Raw genomic sequence first — 19,329 nt, 5'->3', positions numbered from 1 at the left:
AGTCACTCTCATGAAGGTATCATTAATAAAATACTATTATCTTTTATTTATTATTTATTATTGGCATATTCATGACATAAAAATACTATAAATACTATTATCTAACATACAATCTATATTCAGATATTCCCACTTATCCCTAAAATGTCTTTAATTGTTTTTTTTTTAGAGACAGGGTCTCGCTCTATCACCTAGGCTGGAGTGCAGTGGCATGATCACGGCTCATGGCTCACTGCAGCCTCGAACTCTTGGGCTCAGGTGATCCTCTTGCCTCAGCCTCCTGAGTAGCTGGGATCACAGGCACACACCACTATGTCTGGTTAGTTTATTTTTATATATATATTTTTTTTGTAGAGATGGAGTCTCGCTATATTCCTGAGCCTAGTCTCTAACTCTTGACTTCAAGTGATCCTCCTCCCTCGGACTCCCAAAGCACTGGGATTACAGGTATGAGCCACTGAGCCCAGCCCACAAGTGTTTTCTGTTCCCCTGATCCAGGCTTCATCCTAGGATCAAACATTGCATTTGGGCTCATGGCTCTTTAATCTCTTTTAACCTGGAACCATTTCTCAGCCCTTTTGCCTTTTAAAAGACATTGGCGTTTTAGGAATCCCAGCCAGTCATTTTGCATGTAGTTGCGTGAATAGTCTTCTTTATGTCCTTGCAAAATGAAGTGCAGCTCACGGGCAAATGTGGAGAAAGAGGTCGGTTGGACACGTGATGTCAGAGGCTCCAAGTGATTTCTGCAGGTAGAGGAGGGCGTATAGTGTCAGCTGTTCTTGGGTGGAAGTTAAAGATTTCCGGGAAGCAGTGACAGGGGATGTTTAACGATAATTAGAGCTTGGCAGGTAGACAAGGGCAGCCGTGGCAGACAGAGGCCAGGGCAGGGGAAGGGGGATGGCAGCCCGGAGGAAATGCAGGCAGCAGCAATGTGTCTGAGGGTGAGCGTATCGCGTGTGATCGGGTCTGTTCCTATTTGAACTGGAAACTCCCTGAGGCCAGTCCTTGTCTCCGGCTCTGTCCTCTCCGCCAGGGTGCCCAGTGCCTACTCCAGAGTCAGGGTTCACTTAGAGCAACTGGCTGCCAAGTTTCCCAAATACCCAGAGACATGCAAAGCACAGAGGACCCCCTTCCTCCGGCAGCGGCCTGGCTGTCAGCTTGCACACACCAACTGCAGGATCTTCAGCGGCAACCTGTCAGGATTCCCACATCTTGCCCTGCAAATGAAATTGCATTTTCTAAAATTGCTTTCTTCTGGTTGCCTCTTGGGGCATAGGCTGCTTCTGGGAAAAAATTCAAAATGAACTTCTAATCAGCCACAAGATGTGAAGAGAGCGGCTGTCCAGAGCTTCCTGACATCTACTCTGGGCGTGAGCCGCCCTGGCTGTCAACTGAGATTCTCACTGCAAACTCTATCTGAAACGCCCAGTGACAGCGCCCCCTGAGCCTTCCATTCCCCTGAGTTTCAAAGAGAAAGGGGTGTGTGTGTTTGTGCTGTTCTTGTCCTTAGAACGAAGGGAAAGGATTTATTTAGCGGCTTGAACAAAAATGCCTTTTCAAGGTGACCCTCACTTCATTTCCTAGGACCAGATGCAGGCGGACTGTGGTGTTGCAAGCCTATTGATAAGAGCAATTCCTTATCTCATCATTTCTATATCCATCTTTCATTTTTTTGTCCCCACTTTAAAGGGTCTCCTCCTGCTGTGTTCACAAAGTGTCCTTGAAAAATCTGTTAAGTACATTTGTGTGTCCTACACACAGAGAGCCAGGCACATGTGCACGCATGTACACAGGTGTACAAGGGTGTGTGCCCCCCCCACCTGCACACCCCAACACCACAGATAACAGGCACTGACAGACACTGGCACCACCTCCCCATGGCAGCAAATACATACACATGTAAGGATGCACACAGAGACACACATACACATTTGCACTCACGGTGCCTGGTAGTCGGAGTCCTGCGGCGAGCTCAGCTCGCTTGCTTAAAATGCCTTCTGTATGCCATTCTGCAGAGGCCAGGAACGCAGCTGGCGGGGTTCATCCTAAGAGGTGCCGTTGGGCACCAGCTCCCTCCTCAGGAGGGTGTCCCAGATTTCCAGGCAGTCCCCAAAACATGGGGACAGGTGGAGGAGACAGAAAAGGGCCCCTTGGAAGCAGAGCAGGTTTGGGAAAAGGATGCACTCAGCTGGTACCCGGCAAGTGCGCAAGGGAGAGGGATGGAGGGAAGGTGAAGGAGGAGGGGAGAGACAGAACGTGAGAGACTGAAAGATGGATTCAGAAAGACAAGGGTTTTCAGACAGAAACAGGATGCAACTACACAGAAACAAAGATTAACAGAGGCAGAAAGAGAGCGATAAACAGAGAGAAAAAAATAGAATACAGATTTTTTTTAAAAGATGTTTTAAGCCCAGCTCGGTTTAAGCCAGAAGGATAAGCCACATCATTTCAGACCTTGGAAAATAGGCTATCTCCCTCCCCTTTTTCCTTCCAGGGCCTCTTCCTAGATTTTTTTTTTTTAAACAGGTTCAGGAACCCCTGAAGGGACAAAGCAGAAATCCAGGGCTTCAGATTCCTAAATGGCTTCCCCAGGACTCTGCTGTTGCAGTGTTGTGGACGCAGCCACAGCCATGACGGGGCTCCGGGGGGCGCGAAGTCATCTCCAAGACACCCAAGGCAGAGGGGCTGCTCTGGTGCCCATGCTCCACCTGACCCCGTCTGGGGGGTTGGGGAGGAACCTACCGGGAGCAGTTACCCAACTCCCCCATTGTAGCCCATGCTGGGTCAACGCAGGTCCACGGGGGGCCCAGAAGAGGTAATGAGGGTGATCACAAGATGGGGAGGGGGTACGGGGTTGGGGGGGCAGAGAGCTTTCGGTCACATGCTGCTCATCAGTTACCATGACGACGGCAAGGGGGTGGAGGCACCCAGAATGGAGACTGCAGGAGAGACACACTGGTTCTAAATCACCGTGACAGCGCTTCGGTTGAGCTATTACGCCGTTGCCGAGGCAACCAATGGGATCAAATCGCAGAGGAAATCTATAATTATTACAAGCCAGATACCGGCATCCTCGGTGCAGTAATCAGCACGTTAGGGCAATTCAACCTGAACTTTGAGAGGGAGAAACGTCAGCCCCCAGCCCCCAGCCCCCAAATCGGGGCAGAACAAGGGCCAAAGGGGACTCCACAAAGCAGATCTGTTGATGCTACAGATTGGGAACCTGGAAGGATCTTTTTGGCCAAATAAAACATAAATTGAGGGGAACCACATGAAATTGACAATATTCACCAGTGAGCCACGGCGCCTAGATCATTTCCCATGATTTTTTATGAAACTTTCCAACGCACAGCAAAGCTGAAAGAATTTTATGGTAAATACCTATATACCCACTACTAGCCTCTACCATTAACATGATTACCACATGTGCTTTATCACATCCTATTTTTGATGCATTTCAAAGTTAACTGTAGACATCAGTATCCTTCCCCCCAAAATATTTCAACCGGCATAAAATTAGGCACTTGGTAATTTTTAAAACAAAAAGAGTAATTCCTTTCTTTTCTTTTTTTATGAGATGGAGTCTTGCTCTGTCATCCAGGCTGGAGTGCAGTGGTACCATCGTGGCTCACTGCAACTTCAGCCTCCCGGGTTCAAGTGATTCTCCTGCCTCAGCCTCCCAAGTAGCTGGGATTACAGGTACAAGCAACCACGCCCAGCTAATTTTTGTATTTTTAGTAGAGACGGTGTTTCACCATGTTGGCCAGGCTGGTCTCGAACTCCTGACCTCAAGTGATCTGCCCCTCCCCCCCAACCTCCTAAAGTGCTAGGATTACAGGCATGAGCCACCGCACCTGGCCAAAAATAGTAATTTCATATGGTTCAATCTAAAGACAATAAAGTCTATGTTTCTGTTTTTTGTCTGTCTATTCATTCATCCATCTATCCTTCTCTCCCTCCATCTCTCCATCCATCTTCCCATCCATTTTTCCATCCATCCATCCATCCATCCATCCATCCATCCATCCATCTTCCCATCCATCCATCTTCCCATCCATCCATCCATCCATCTTCCCATCCATCCATCCATCCATCCAATCGTCATCCATCCATCCATCCATCCAATCATCCATCCATCCATCCTTCCACCCACCCATCTCTGGGAGAGCTCATGGACACTCACGGTTTCCACAAATGATTCACTATCCCCAAATCCTCTCCCTCGTTCAGCAGGGTGTCCTGCATATCAAGTGCAATACGTTCTCACAGTCATCATCTTCTCTTCACTACACCTATCTCCTTTCCTATGTTGAGCATCTCCATTAACAGACCCACCGCCTACTCATTTGTTCAAGCCAGAAACTCAAGAAATCTGATTCCTCCTTCCTGTTAACTTCCTTCACCACCACGCCACGGAATTTGACTTCCACAGTAGCTCTGGGCTCCACCCTCTCCCTCCTTACTTTGTCCTTGTTCAGGTACCCATCGTTTCCTACCTGGACATTTGCCACCACCTCCTGACGGCCTCCCAGCTGCTATCTCACCTTTCCTCTGCTTTCTCCACACTGACTTTTTATCATGAAATATTTGGCCATATTCATGATGCAGGGGAACTGGCACTTCTTTCATTGCTGGCAGGAGAGGAAATTCATACAAATGGCTTGGAGAGCAATTTGTCAAAATCTGTAAAATTGTAAATGCACAAACCATTGATCCCTAGCATAATTCTACTTGAAGGAATTTGTCTCATTGATATAAACTGAAAATAACCTAATTGTCCATGAGTGGGGACTGGTTAAAATAAACTTGGGTACATCCATCATGCAGAATAACCTGCATTCAACAAAAAGAATGCGATGGCGCTTTATGTACTGATGTGGGAAAGTGATTAATGTTGGTTGCTGGTTGTAATAAATGTCGGTCTTCTCTCTTGTTCTAAAGACTCCTGTAGAAACCACCTAACCAGAGAGTGAAGTAAACACAGAAACAAACTTTGGAGGCTTGGAAAGTTGAGAGAATCCAGAGGGTTGGTACAAGAAGGCCTAGTTCTAGTTCCTGCTCAGATGTGAAGGTGCTCGCTCCTGAGCCTATTTCCTCTCTCTCTCTCTCTCTCTCTCTCTCTCTCTCAGTGCAGCCTTAACCTCCTGGACTCAATTGATCTTTCCACCTCAGCCTCCTGAGTAGTTGGGAGACTACAGGCATGCACTACCACCCCTGGGTAATGTTTTTATTTTTTTGTAGAGACGGGGACTTGCTATGTTGCCTAGGTTGGTTATGAACTCCTGGGCTCAAACAATCCTCTCACCTCGCCTCCCAAAGTGCTGAGAGTAAAGGTGTGAGCCACTATGCCCAGCCTCTCATCTCTCTAAGGGCTTGATCATACCTCCCAAGGTCATTCTGAAGGTCAAATGTCAACATGGAGGTAGAAATGGCATGCAAAAGTCTATCTTGCTAAACAAATGAGAGTTACTGTTATTCGTTTGTCTTCAGGGTTTACCTAGCCCCCTTCTGAATATTAAACATCCCTAATACATGTAACAAAAGCTATAACCTTTATTTGTGTTTGAGCACCTATTTTGTGCCTAGGACTGAGCGAAGTACTTTCCATGTATTATCTCATTGATTGAAACAATGCTTTTGTGCTGGGGATTTTTGCTTCCATTTCACAGATATTAGTGGAGGCACACAAAGGTTAACTGGCTGGGCTTGGTGGTTCATGCCTGTAATCCCAGCACTTTGGGAGGCCAAAGTGGGTGGATTCCTTGAGCTCAGGAATTCAAGACCAGCCTGGGCAATATAGTGAAAGCAGGTCTGTATAAAAAAATACAAACATACAAAAATCAGCTATGAGTGGCAGCATACGTCTGTAGTCCCAGCTACTCAGGCGGCGGAGGGAGGATGGCTTGAGAACCGAGATTGTGCCACCGTGCCACTGCACTCCAGCCTGGGTGACAAAGTGACACCCTGTCTCAAAAAAAAAAAAAAAAGTTAACTGACTGCTCTAATAGCATACAGGGAGTACTGCTACCCTGATAAGCCCCTACATCTTTCTGATTGCCAAGTCCACGCTTTTCTCACTCCTTAACCATTCCTACTTTCTATATCATGTCTTTAGACCTGTACTATTGAAAATAAATATAGGCTGGGCATGGTGGCTCATGCCTGTAATCCCAGCACTTTGGGAGGCCAAGGCGGGTGGATCATTTGATGTCAGGGGTTCGAGACCAGCTTGGCCAACATGGTGAAACCCCGTCTCTACCAAAAATACAAAAATTAGCTGGGTATGGTGGCAGGCGCCTGTAATCCCTGATACTCCGGAGGTTGAAGCAGGAGAATCGCTTGAACCCAAGAGGCGGAGGTTGCAGTGAGCTGAGATCGTGCTACTGCACTCCAGCCTGGGTGACAGAGTGAGACTCCATCTCAAAAATCAATCAATCAATCAATCAATCAATCAAAATGTGAGTCACATGTGCCAATTAAAAATTTCTAGTGGTCACATCAAAAAAGAAAAGAAACAGATGAAATTAATCTTTTGGAACACATGGAAAAAGGCAAAACTTGAAAAAAATAATACATTAAAAAATAAATCACTAAAAATAAAGAAATTAATGTTAATTCTATTTAACCTGACGTGTCCTCAAAATCTCATCATTTCAACAGGTAATAAATTAGCATAAAACTAATTAGTATGAAAACTAATTAGTGAAATGTTAATATTTTGCTATCCTTTTTGGCATAGCAAGTCTTCAAAATCGGATGTGTGTTTTATGCTTACAGCACACCCCCACTCAGATGAGCCCCATTTCGGGCACTTGGTAGCCAGGCATGACTCATTGGCAAATGTAGCTCAGGTGGGACTGACATACACCTAAAGTGAGTCTAAACCTTAAATAACAATACTGGCCACCGTTTATTGAGCACCTGCTGTTTATTCTCATGAGTCTGTGGAGTAGGTGCTCTTACAAGCTACAGAGGGAAAAAATAAAGCCCAGGTAGTTTAGAACATGCCCAAGATCCCGGAGCTATTTATCTGGGGAACTGCAGTTTGAACCAAAGCCCAAAGCTCATCCAGCCACCTGGCTTCTCCTGTTCTTGCCAATGAATGCTGAATATTTATTACATGTCAGTCATGTGTCTGTAACATTTAAACCTCTAAGAAAAGAATTTAGCTTGTGGCACTTAATTTTAAAGAATTTGATTGGCCAGGTGCGCTGGCTCACACTTGTAATTCCAGCACCTTCGGAGGCAGAGGCAGGGAGATTGCTTGAGCCCAGGAGTTCAAGACCAGCCTGGGCAACAAAGTGAGACACACAACCCTGCCCCCGAGCCGCCTGCGCCCCCCACCACCCCACCACTGCCATCCCTGTCTCTACAGAAAATAAAAAAATTAGCTAGGTGTGGTGGTGTGCACCTGTGGTCTCAGTTACATGGGAGGCTGAGGCAGGAAGATCCTTTGAACCCGGGAGTTTGAGGCTGCAGTGAGCTACGATCATACCACTGCACTCCAGCCTGGGCAACACAGCAAGACCCTGTCTCTTGAGTTAAAAAGTATGCAACTAATTCTGAACTTCTTACCAGCATGAGACCTTCAGAAATGATAATAAACCAAACAATTTCTCTCTCCCAGCAAGACTCCTTTTGTCGAGATGGGCTGAGAATTAGAGGGAATGATCAAGTTCAGGCTTCCACCCTCCAGAGCAGCTACCCATAGGAACACAAGACGGACTTCACTCTTTCATGGGATCATATATCAGGAAGTCCACTGGTTCCAGCTTTCTCCTCCTACTCAGGCCAAGACTGACCACTGATTTTAATTATGACATGCAAGTACTAGAGAGATTCTCTTGGAGATGGGGATGGTGGTGATGATTTCATGAGTTTCATGACTGGTTCTGGGATGATAACCTGGGGTTGCCAATATCCCTAACTCCTGGCCGGGTGCAGTGGCTCACTCCTGTAATCTCAGCACTTTGGGAGGCCAAGGCTGGAGGTTTGCTTGAGCTGAGGAGTTCAAGACCAGCCTGGGCAACTGTCTCTACAAAATAAAAAGATAAAGTTTACAAAAAGTTCCCTAATTCCTGGCTAGGATGTACTGGAGTTAAGTCCAGCTAGCTTTTAGGTTCCACGGTGTGGCTGCTGTTTTAGAAATGTAAGCTTCTCTCTTGCCTCTTGCAAACTGACATAAAGGTAAATCCCATTTTAGCTCTCACTTCTTGAACATAACCACAATTACATGGTCATCAGCTTGAGGGTGAAAGTAGGGAAGGGAGGAAGAAAAGGGACTCTCATTTGCCTCTAAAATGTCTCTAACTCTGGGCTGGGCACATTGGCTCAGGCCTGTAATCCCAGCACTTTGGGAGGCTGAGATGGGAGGATTGCCTGGGCCCAGGAGCTGGAGACCTGGGCAACATAGTGAAACCCTGTCTCCGCTAAAAAAAAAAAAAAAAAAAAAAAAAAAAAAAAAAATTACCCTGGCATGGTAGTGTGTGCCTATAGTCCCAGCTACTAGGGAGGCTGAGGTGGGAGGATGGCTTGAGTCTGGGAGGTCGAGGCTGCAGTGAGCCATGATTGCACCACTGTACTCCAGCCTGGGTGACAGAGGGAGACCTGCTCTCAAAAAAACAACAAAAAGAGTGATTATTCTGCTAGACCACCATGGGCATTGCTCACTAGCACAGGGAGAGAGTCATCTTCCAGCCTCCACTCCCCTAGCCTGTCACTTCTTAGCTCAGTGGTGGCTCCCAGCCTTTCATGAGGCATATGGGACCTTGCCTAATCCACCTCTGCCTGCATCTCTTTTCTGAGTACTGACATGCCAACCCACCCATTCCACCCTCTGATTCCTGGAGGGCACAGAGCTCTGTAGCCTCAGGGCCTTTGCACCTGCCATTCTTGCAGCCCCGTCTGCTTCCCTCACTCCTCCTTAGCCAAAACCTAGGAATCACTCAGGTCTCAAGCACTCCACTTCTCTTCAGAGAAGCATTTATAAACCTTCTTGTGGAAATACAATTGTCTTGCTGTAATTTCTTATAGCTTCTTGCGTAATTCTTTCCATTCATCACAGTTAGTACTTACACATTTATTTGCATGAGTATCTTTTTTTTGAGACAGGGTCTTGCTCTGTCTCCCAGGCTGAAGTGCCGTGGCACGATCTTGGCTCACTGCAGCCTCCACCTCCCAGGTTCAATTAATTCTCGTGCCTCAGCCTCCTGAGTAGCTGGATTACAGGAGCGTGCCACCACGCCCAGCTAATTTTTGTATTTTTAGTAGAGATGGGGTTTCACCATGTTGGCCAGGCTGGTTTTGAACTCATGGCCTCAAGTGATCCACCCACCTCGGCCTCCCAAAGTGCTGGGATTACAGGCATGATAAGCCATCATGCCTGGCCTTTTCTTTTTTTGAAACAGGGTCTCACTCTGTTGCCCAGGCTGGAGTGCAGTGGTAAAATCACAGCTCATTGCAGCCTTACCTTCAGCGCTCAGGTGATCCTCCCACCTCAGCCTCTTGGCTGGGACTACTGGTGTGTGCCACCATGCCTGGCTAATTTTTTGTATATATGTATTTTTTTATAGAGACAGAGTTTCATCATGTTGCCCAGACTGGTCTCAAGTGATCCACCTACCACAGCCTCTCAGGGTGTTGGGATTACAGGCATGAGCCACTGCAGCCAGCATGAGTATCTTTTTAATGTACGCCTTCCATGCTAGCCCCAGAGATGGACTGCACAGTGCCCAACACTCCCAACAGGCACACTGAATATTTGTCCAGTGAATTCTTATTATTCCCATTTTACAGATTAAAGGAGCTGAGACCTTGGAAGAAATGTCACTCCCTCAAAGGACAGAACTATAAAACAAATTATTGCGATTCCACCATGTGCAAATTCATAATCAAGGGCACCGAGGCTCTACCAAGAAATGTGGGCTAATGGCTGGTGTACAATTATACTCAAGCAATAGCATCATTTGGACTATGAAACCTGACTTCACTCTTAGCTGCTTTGTGAAACTGAGGATGTGCATTAGGTGTGGAGTCAATCTGCTCCCTTTGAAATGAGATTCAGAACAAAAAAACAACCAACCTAGCAAAAAACCAACCACCAACCAACCAACCGCCTGGGAGTTCAGCTATCTGCCTGTCTGATCTCAGGTCTGAAAGACAGACCATCACCCCTGGCTCTCTCTCTCCCAACAGACACTGCTGGAGAATATCTGAATCCAGACCTTTTGGAAAACAACATAAAGAGATATTAAATATTTTGACCTCAAGAAATCCCAACTCAGTGTTATAGCTCTTTTAAAATTTGTCTAGCAGGCTTTCCAGTAAAGACTGGAAAGCCCCTGATATGGTTTGGCTCTGTGTCCCCACCCAAATTTCATCTTGAATTGTAATCCCCATGTGTCAAGGGAGGGATCTGGTGGGAGGTGACTGAATCATGGGGGCAGTTTCCCCCATGCTGTTCTCATGATAGTGAGTTCTCACGAGATCCGATGGTTTTAAAGTGGCAGTTTTCCCTGCGTGCTCTCTCTCTCTCCCACCACCTTGTGAAGAAGGTGCCTGCTTCCCCTTCACTTTCTGCCATGATTGTAAATTTCCTGAGGCCTCCCCAGCGATGTGGAACTGTGAGTCAATTAAGCCTCTTTCGTTTATAAATTACCCAGTCTCAGGTAGTATCTTTATAGTAGTGTGAAAATGGACTGATACAGCACCCCATCAAAAAAAAAAATCCCAACTCTAGAAATTTAGCTAATGCAAGCAATAATACTACATGAAGGAATAGTTCTATGCTCAGAGATGTTCAGAGCAGTGAAAGCCACAGGCACAGTGTCTCATGCCTATAATCCCAGCATTTTGGGAGGCCGAGGTGGGAGGATTGCTTGAGGCCAGGAGTTCGAGACCAGCCTGGGCAACATAGTGAGACCCCCATTTGTACAAAAATTTAAAATTTTTTTTTAAAAAAAGAAGCGTGCTCAGTTGAAAACAATGTAAATGACCAATGGTAGAGGATTGCTCAAATAAGTTGTGGTACAACAACTTGATTATATGACATTAACTGAAAACTGTGTAAAAAGATAGGGAAGTGATTTTTTAAGCCATGTAATGAGAGAAAAAAAGAACGTAAAATTTTATATGCAGTCTGGCTACAATTTTTTACAGGCACAAAAAAACAAAATCAGAAACTGCTACACAATAAAGCAAGGCTCGAAAGACATGTGTTTTCTGTTTAGCACCGTTGCATTTTGGATATGAGGCCATGGCATGGCCGTCTATTTGTTGCCACCTTTTTGTAGTTTCTGATTCTTCATTAATAACCTGTATTATTAATTTTATCAAATGTTTGGAGAAAAGAAGTCTCTCTAGCATTCTCAAATAATAGGCACAGAGATACTTCACCAGGGCATGAGAGTAACTTCAGTGGATGGCAGCCCAATGTGTCCAGATGTTTAATTATAGGAAAACAACTATTGAGTAACTCGACGTGGCATTAACAGAGAGCCCCAGAGGCACTTGGAAATTGATCTGTGTTCCGTTTGGTTTCCGAAGGTGTGGAAAGAGGAGATGAGCTTCCAAACAGACTATAAAAAGGACATTAGCTTTCTAGCATTGAACCAAATTTGATTCTAGTTCCCAGGTGGAAATACTTAAAGTTGAAAGTAGGTCAGCACATTCAGGGAGTTTAGTGCACCTGCAGTTGACACAAAGGGAAACTTCTCGACTCATCCCAAGATAGTGGAAGAAAGGAAAGCTTGGAGTTAAGAAGTCTCAAATTTCTGGAAGGCCAGGAAAGAGGATGCTCTTGAGGCTCTATGCTCTGGGATGCAGACTGTAGGCTAAGGATCCACAACTATGGCCACTGGCCTGCTTTTTTAAATAAAGCTTTATTGAAACACAGCTACACCTATTCATTCATGGCTGCTTTGCGCTACAATGGCAGGGTTGAATAGTGGCAAGAGAAACCACATGGCCCACATGCCAAAAATACTTACTGTCTGGCCCTTTACAGAAACAGTTTGCTGGTCCCCCATGTAGGCATTCCAAGCCTTCAAACTATAGGTCTTTCCTATCTTCCCAATAACAAACTGGTGATCCATTTCACTCAATTTCAAGCAGAGTTCAGTTTTTAGAGAACAGACACAGACCCAAGAGGGCCACTTTTGCCCTCAGACACTGTCTCCTTTTTCTGCTAACATGTCAGCAACACACCAAGTGTGTGCTTTCCCTAAGTCACAATTTGCCATCCACCTAAACGCTCTATTATTTACCAACATTTGTAAGACTTTTGCTTGAAATTATCTTGCTTTTTAACAGCAATAATTTTTTGGTTTTTTTTTTTTGAGACAGAGTCTCACTCTGTCACCCAGGCTGGAGAGCAATGGCACGATTTTGGTTCACTGCAACCTCCGCCTTCCGGGTTCAAGCTATTCTCCTGCCTCAGCCTCCCGAGTAGCTGGGACTACAGGCGCACACCACCACGCCTGGCTAATTTTTTGTATTTTTAGTAGAGACGGGGTTTCGCCATGTTGGCCAAAACTCCAGGCTGGTCTTGAACTCTTGACCTCAGGTGATCCACCCACCTCAGCCTCCCAGAGTGCTGGGATTACAGGTGTGAGCCACTGCACCCGGCCCTTAACAGCAGTAATTTAAGTGGAAACTTTTATATCATTAATGTATCTAGAAAGCCAGAATCCTTTCATATAAATACAAGGTACCCGTAAAAACAATACATTGACAGTAGAGAGGTGTTCGTCAACTCTACCTGGATCTTGGTGCCTGCATCTTCCTGGCACCCTCTCATGCATCACACCTAGTCCATCAGTCAATCCTGTTGGCTCCACCTTGAAAACAGATCCAGAATCTGCCCACTTTCCTGCCTCCATCATTTCCCCTGTGATCCAAACCCCAGGGCTCCTGCCGTGTCCTAAGCATCAACCGTCTCCTCTCATGGGCTGTGGTTTGTGTGCAATCAACATAGGAGCCAGAGCAGTCCTTTGCAAAAGTCAGGTCAGATCACACCAGTCCTCCCTCTGGTGAAAACCTTCCAGTGGTCCCCTGATATGGTTCGGATCCATGTCCCCACCCAAATCTCATGTTGAAACGTAATCCCCAATGTTGGAGGAGGGGCCTGGTGGGAGGGGACTAGATCATGGGGGTGGGCTTCTCATGAATACTTTAGCACCATCTGTTTGGTGCTGTCCTTGTGATAGAGTTCTCATGAGATCTGGTTGTTTAAAAGAGTGTAGCCAGGTGCAGTGGCTCCCGCCTATAATCCCAGCACTTTGGGAGGCCGAGGCGGGAGGATTACTTGAGGTCAGGAGTTCGAGACCAGCCTGGCCAACAGGGTGAAACACTGTCTCTACTAAAAATATAAAAATTAACTGGGCGTGGTGGTGCATGCCTATAATCCCAGCTACTTGGGAGACTGAGGCAGGAGAATTGCTTGAACCCAGGAGGCGGAGGTTGCAGTGAGCCAAGATCGTGCCATTGCACTCCAGCCTGGGCAAAACACCAAAAGAAAAAAAAAAAAGAGTGTAGCACCTCTCTGCTCTCTCTCTTCCTCCTGCTCTGGCCATGTAAGATGCCTGCTCCCCCTTCACCTCCTGCCATGACTGTAAGTTTCCTGAGGTCTCCCCACAACAGAAGTTGCTATACTTCCTGTACAGCCCACAGAACCATGAGCCAATGAAACCTCTTTTCTTTATAAATTCTCCAGTCTTAGGTATTTCTTTATAGCAGTTTGAGAACGAACCAATACACCCCCATCCCAGAGTGACAGCCAATGCCATCAGAGTGGCCTCCAGGAGGCCTGCAGGACCCCCCTACACCTACACCTCCATGTCCCTCCCCTCCCTGCCACCCCCTCCTGCTCTGCTCCAGCCACACTGGCCCCCTCGTGGTTCCTTGAACGTGCCAGATGAGCCTGACCCAAGAGCCTGCTCCTGCCCATTCCACTCCCCAAAAATCTCTTCCACAGAGAGCCAGGGGCTCCCGTCCTGTCTTCCTCAGGTCTTGGCTGTCTGATTTTCAATTGCACCCCTGCCCTCCCTCTCCCCTTCCCTCCCCTCTTCCTGCTTAACAGGTATCCCCTATTTTACCTCTATCTCCTCAGCATCCCCAGAACAATGCAAGCTCCCTGATTACAGAGCTCCATGTTTATTGATCATTGAGGTTTGGGGGATAATGCAGTAACCATCAGTATTTTAATTATACAAAAGGAAAAACTGAGGCACAGCAAAGTGAAGTCACCTGCTCAGTCACATCGGATAGTGAAGAGCAGAGGTGGGGTCCAACCCATCGGGGACTGTTCCAGAGCTTGTGGCCTCTGGCCAGGCAGGTCCCACCCTCTCCTTCTAAGGGCAGGGCCTGGCCAATAGTGCATGCTTAGTAAGGGTGAGTGCTTCTCTTCCCAGTGTTCACGTTATTCACTCCAGATTTGATTACAGCTCACTACTATATGCTCCTGTGGCACAGAACATGTTTCCTTCACAGTCCACACTGCTGTTGTTAAAGAATTAAGGTCAAGACTAGTATGGTGGCTCACGCCTACAATCCAAGCACTTTGGGAGGCCCAGGTAGATTACTTTAGTTCAGGAGTTTGAGACCAGCCTGGCCAACAGGGTGAAACCCCATCTCTATTAAAAATACAAAAATTAGCCAGGTGTGGTGGTGCGCGCCTGTAGTCCCAGCTACTTGGGAGGCTGAGGCAAGATAATTGCTTGAATCCGGGTAGCAGAGGTTACAGTGAGCCAAGACTGCAGCACTGCACTGCAGCCTGAGTGACAGACAGAGTGACACTCCATCTCAAAGAGAAAAAACAAAACAAAGCAAAAAAAAAAAAAAAAAAAAAGAAAAGAATTAAGGCCAGCATGGTGGCTCATGCCTGTAATGCCAGCACTTTGGGAGGCTGAGGCAGGATGACTGCTTGAGCTGGGGAGCTCAAGACCAGCCTGAGCAACATAGTGAGACTCTGTCTCTAAATTAAAAAAAAAAAAAAGTTTTAAAATTAGCCAGGTGTAGTGGTGCACACCTGTAGTTCCAGCAACTTGGGAAGCTGAGTGGGAAGATTGCTTGATCCCAGGAGTTCAAGGCTGCAGGGGAGCTATGATCAAGCCACAGCACTCCAGCCTGGGTGACAGCAAGTCAACGTCTCTTTAAAAAAGGGATTAATTGTGGGATTTCACAAACAGTGCAGAGGGAGACGCCTGACATCAAGGAGTATCTACTGTATGATTCCATTTATAAAGCTCTAAAATAGGCTCAGCTAAACTATGGTGAAGATGTTAAACAGCAGTTACGCACTGCGGTATGAGGGAACTTTCTGGGGGCTGGGGACGGTCTAGATCTTGATCTAGGTGCTGGTTACATGGTTGTATTCACAGGTAAAATTTCATGGAGCCGCGTATGTAAGTTTAGTGCAGTTTGCTATGTTAAGTTATTCATCACCTTAAAGATAAAAGGAGGAAGAGAATATCAGGAAAGTCCAGCCCCCTTTCCCCAAAATTAATTTTGCAATTTTAGTTAATGGCTCTTCTCCAAGTAACCACAAGCTGTGAGAGGGCAAAAACCACACGTGCAATACTCATGTCTGTATCCTACACTCAGCACAGTGTGCGTTCAGGGCAAGCATCAAGAAGTATTCACTGCAGGCTGGGCATGGTGGCTCACACCTGTAATCCCAGCACTTTGGGAGGCAGAGATGGGTGGATCACTTGAGCCTAGGAGTTTAAGACCAGCCTGGGCAACATGGTATAACTCAGTCTCTACAAAAATTACAAAAAAAATACAAAAATTAGCCAGGTGGCACACACCTATAGTCACAGCTACTTGGAAGGCTGAGGTGGGAGAATCACCTGAGCCCAAGAAGTCGAGGCTGCAGTGAGCCGTGATCGTGCCACTGCACTCCAGCCTGGGTGTCAGAGTGAGGCTCTGTCTCAAAAAAAAAAAAAAAAAAGAAGAAGAAAGAAAGAAGGAAAGAAAGAAAGAAAGAAAAAGAAGGAAGGAAGGAAGGAAAGAAAGAGAAATATTCACTGCCACTGCACTCCAGCCTGGGTTCTGTCTCGAAAGAAAGAAAGAGGGAAAGAGAAAGAGAGAGAAGAGAAGAGAAGAGGAAATATTCACTGCACCAGCCTGGGCAACATGGCAAAACCCTGCCTCTACAAAAAATACCAAAAAATATTAGCCAAGTGTGGTGGTGCACACCTGCAGTCCCAGCTACTCAGGAGGATGGGGTGGGAGGATCGTTTAAGCCCAGGAGGCCAAGGTTGCAGTGAGCCGAGATCACACCACTGCACTCCAGCCTGGGTGACAGAGTGAGGCCCTGTTTTATTTTATTTTATTATTATTTTTGACATGGAGTCTCAGTCAGTCGCCCAGGCTGGATTGCAATGGCACGATCTCGGCTCACTGCAACCTCCGATTCCCAGGTTCAAGTGATTCTCCTGACTCAACCTCCTAAGTAGCTGGAATTGCAGGTACCTGCTATCATGCCTGGCTAATTTTTGTAGAGATAGGGTTTCACCATGTTGCCCAGGCTGGTCTTGAGCTCCTGACCTTAGGTGATCCGAGGCCCTTTAAAAAAAATAATTCCCTGCAAAAATAAATAAATGAAGTAATCACTACTCAAGTGGCCGTTTGTACATTCCAAAGATGGCCGCAACAGCATCTCCCCTCCCCAATCTCTTCCCTCTGTGACCTAGTAGTCCCTCACTGGGAGGTGGCATCTATCTCTCCCCACATTTGATCTGGGGCGGTTCTGTAACTACTTCAACCAAAACTATGTGGCACAGAGTGGAAAACAGGCAGTTCCTCAAAAAGTAAGACACAGAATCACCATATGACCCAGCAATTCCACGCCTAGGTACATACCCCAAAGACTGAGAGCAACGACTCAAACAGATACTTACCTGCTGCTGTTCGTTGCAGCACTACTTATTTTTTGTTTGTTTTTTCTTTTTGAGACAGAGTTTCTCTCTATTGCCCAGGCTGGAGTGCAGTGGCGCAATCTTGGCTCACTTCAACCTCCACCTCCTTGGTTCAAGTGATTCTTGTGCCTCAGCCTCTCGAGTAGTTGGGATTACAGGTGTGTGCCACCACGCCTGGTTAATTTTTGTATTTTTTTTGTAGAGATGGGGTTTCATCATGTTAGCCAGGCTGGTCTGGACTCCTGACCTCACGTGATCTGCCCACCTTGGCCTCCCGAAGTGCTGGGATTACAGGCATAAGCCACCGTGCCCTGCCAATTGCGGCACTATTCATAAAAGCCAGAAGGCTGGGCGCAGTGGCTCACGCCTGTAATCCCAACACTTCAGGAGGCCGAGGCAGGTGGATCACCTGAGGTCAGGAGTTCGAGACCAGCCTGGACAACATGGTGAAAACCCCATCTCTACTAAAAATACAAAAATTAGCTGGGTGTGGTGGCAGGTGCCTGTAATCCCAGCTACTTGGGAGGCTGAGGCAGGAGAATAACTTGAACCCAGGAGGTGGAGGTTGTGGTGAGCTGAGATCACGCCATTGCACTCTAGCCTGGGGGACAAGAGTGGAACTCCGTCTCAAAGAAAAAAAAAAAAAAAGAGCCAGAAGGGGGAAACAAACCCAAGGGTCCATGAGCAGATGAGCAGATAAACAAAATGTGATCTCTCCACACAACAGAACAGAGCAATTGCTGAAGGAGGGCCATGTACTCAGTTATTCTCAGCCACTCCTCTGGCAGCAGGCAAGGTTGGAACCCTAGAGCCATCAGAGAGAGTACAGTCCTACTGATCTCTGGATTTTGGACTTCTGGCCTCTAGAACTGTAAGAGAATAAACTTCCATTGTTTTGAGTCACTCAGTTTGTGGCAATTTTTTTGCAGCAGCTCCAGGAAGTGAATGTATGATCTCAATGAATATTTTTACTGATCATGTCAGCTATTACTACTACCACCTCCAATGTACAAAGGATCACCTCCTGCAATTTAAAGCTTGCACAGGGTCAGGCGTGGTGGCTCACGCCTGTGATCCCAGCACTTTGGGAGGCTGAGGCAGGTGGATCACTTGAGGTCAGGAGTTTGCGACCAGCCTGGCCAACATGGTGAAACCCCTTCTCTACTAAAACTACAAAAAATTAGCTGGGCGTGGTCGCTTGTACCTGTAATCCCAGCTACTCAGGAGGCTGAGGCAGGAGAATCTCTTGAACCTGGGAGGTGGAGGTTGCAGTGAGCTGCAATCACACCACTGTACTCCAGCCTGGGTGACAGAGCAAGACCCCATCTCCAAAAAAAAAAAAAACAAAAAACAAACAACAAACAACAAAAAACCTTTAACTTGCGCAGGAGGAAAGGGAGTTTCAAATTCATACATTATTACAAAGGCTTGGATCTGAACCCAGGCACTGACTGCAATTGCTCATGCCTGGACTGTTCCGGGCATTTCCAGATCATCCTCTCTTCCTGTCTCCACCTGAATCCAAGCCACTTCCACTTGTAATTGACTGTGGCAGCCACTTAAGTGGTCTCTCTGATCCCATCGAGGTCTTGTTCAATCCACTTTGCACGGAGCAGCCATAGGGATTATTTTAAAGTGAAACACATCATGTCACTCCCTAGTTAATAACCTACCAAAGATCTCTAATTGCAGAGAGAATAAAACCCAACCTTCTAATGATGACCTCAAGTCCTCCCAACGTGGGACCTGCCATGCATCTGCTGTGTCCCTGCCTGGAATGAGTTTCCCCCGGGCCCGAAACGGCTGTCTCATTCCTCAGCCCAAATACCACCTGCTCAGAACAGCCTTCCTTGACCCCAACTTAAAGTAGTCCCACTGCTTTCAGACCAACACATTTTATTTTTGTCACCCTTATCTGTCTCTTTCTCATTCGTTCATGATTCATCGGTCCCTCTCCGCCAGCACGCAAGCTCCTCGTCTCTTGTTCTCCTTGATTTCACAGTCGACGCGCAATGTAAGTTACATGCTGAGAGTTGGTAATTCCCTGGGACATGGATGCCTCTGGGGATGGGAGCAGCAAGCCAGTTTTCCAGGAGAAAAAATTAAAATCAATGAATGTTCACTTAACCTGAGGAGCTTCCTCCACAGGGGAAGTGGACGCCCTGGGGTCAGCTTGAAGAGGCCTGTCCAAGACCAGGCTTCTCCAATCTGCCCCCCAGGCACCCGGCTGCTGGGAACACTTCCTATTCACTCCTGTAATGGTCCCATGGGCCTATCAGCATCTATAGGCCAGAAGAAGGGCTGGCCAGAGCTCAGGGACCACAGTCAGGTTGCTGATACCAAACTTCTCTCTTTATTTTTTTTTGAGACTGAGTCTTGCTGTGTCACCCAGGCTGGAGTACAGTGGCTC

The 19,329-nt window shown here is 46.7% G+C and overlaps 1 protein-coding gene and 1 non-coding gene across 14 annotated transcripts in view; one reads left to right on the top strand and one right to left on the bottom strand.

Annotated features, from left to right (window-relative positions):
• Positions 1 to 19,329, bottom strand: part of ABAT (4-aminobutyrate aminotransferase) — a 161,749-nt gene that overhangs the window by 67,331 nt on the left and 75,089 nt on the right. The window contains exons 1-2 of one of the 13 annotated variants that reach the window (XM_063796606.1): positions 2,900 to 2,969; positions 1,942 to 2,316 (exon numbers count right to left, since the gene is read on the bottom strand). The exons of 10 other annotated variants lie outside the window; for them this stretch is intronic. The gene's annotated coding sequence lies outside the window, so the exon portion shown is untranslated. Of the gene's footprint in view, positions 1 to 1,941; positions 2,317 to 2,742; positions 2,857 to 2,899; positions 2,970 to 19,329 lie in introns of those variants that run through there. 2 more of the 13 variants (XM_016929378.4, XM_054668156.2) reach the window with 2 other exon arrangements.
• Positions 10,281 to 10,342, top strand: LOC112205927 (U7 small nuclear RNA). Its single transcript, XR_002940065.1, has one exon. It is a non-coding gene; the product is annotated as a U7 small nuclear RNA (small nuclear RNA).

Source organism: Pan troglodytes, chromosome 18, assembly GCF_028858775.2.
Source record: "Pan troglodytes isolate AG18354 chromosome 18, NHGRI_mPanTro3-v2.0_pri, whole genome shotgun sequence".
In the NCBI taxonomy this organism is placed as follows: Eukaryota; Metazoa; Chordata; class Mammalia; order Primates; family Hominidae; genus Pan; species Pan troglodytes.
Note: the sequence above shows the minus strand (reverse complement) of the source record. Positions and strands in the feature narration are given on the sequence as shown.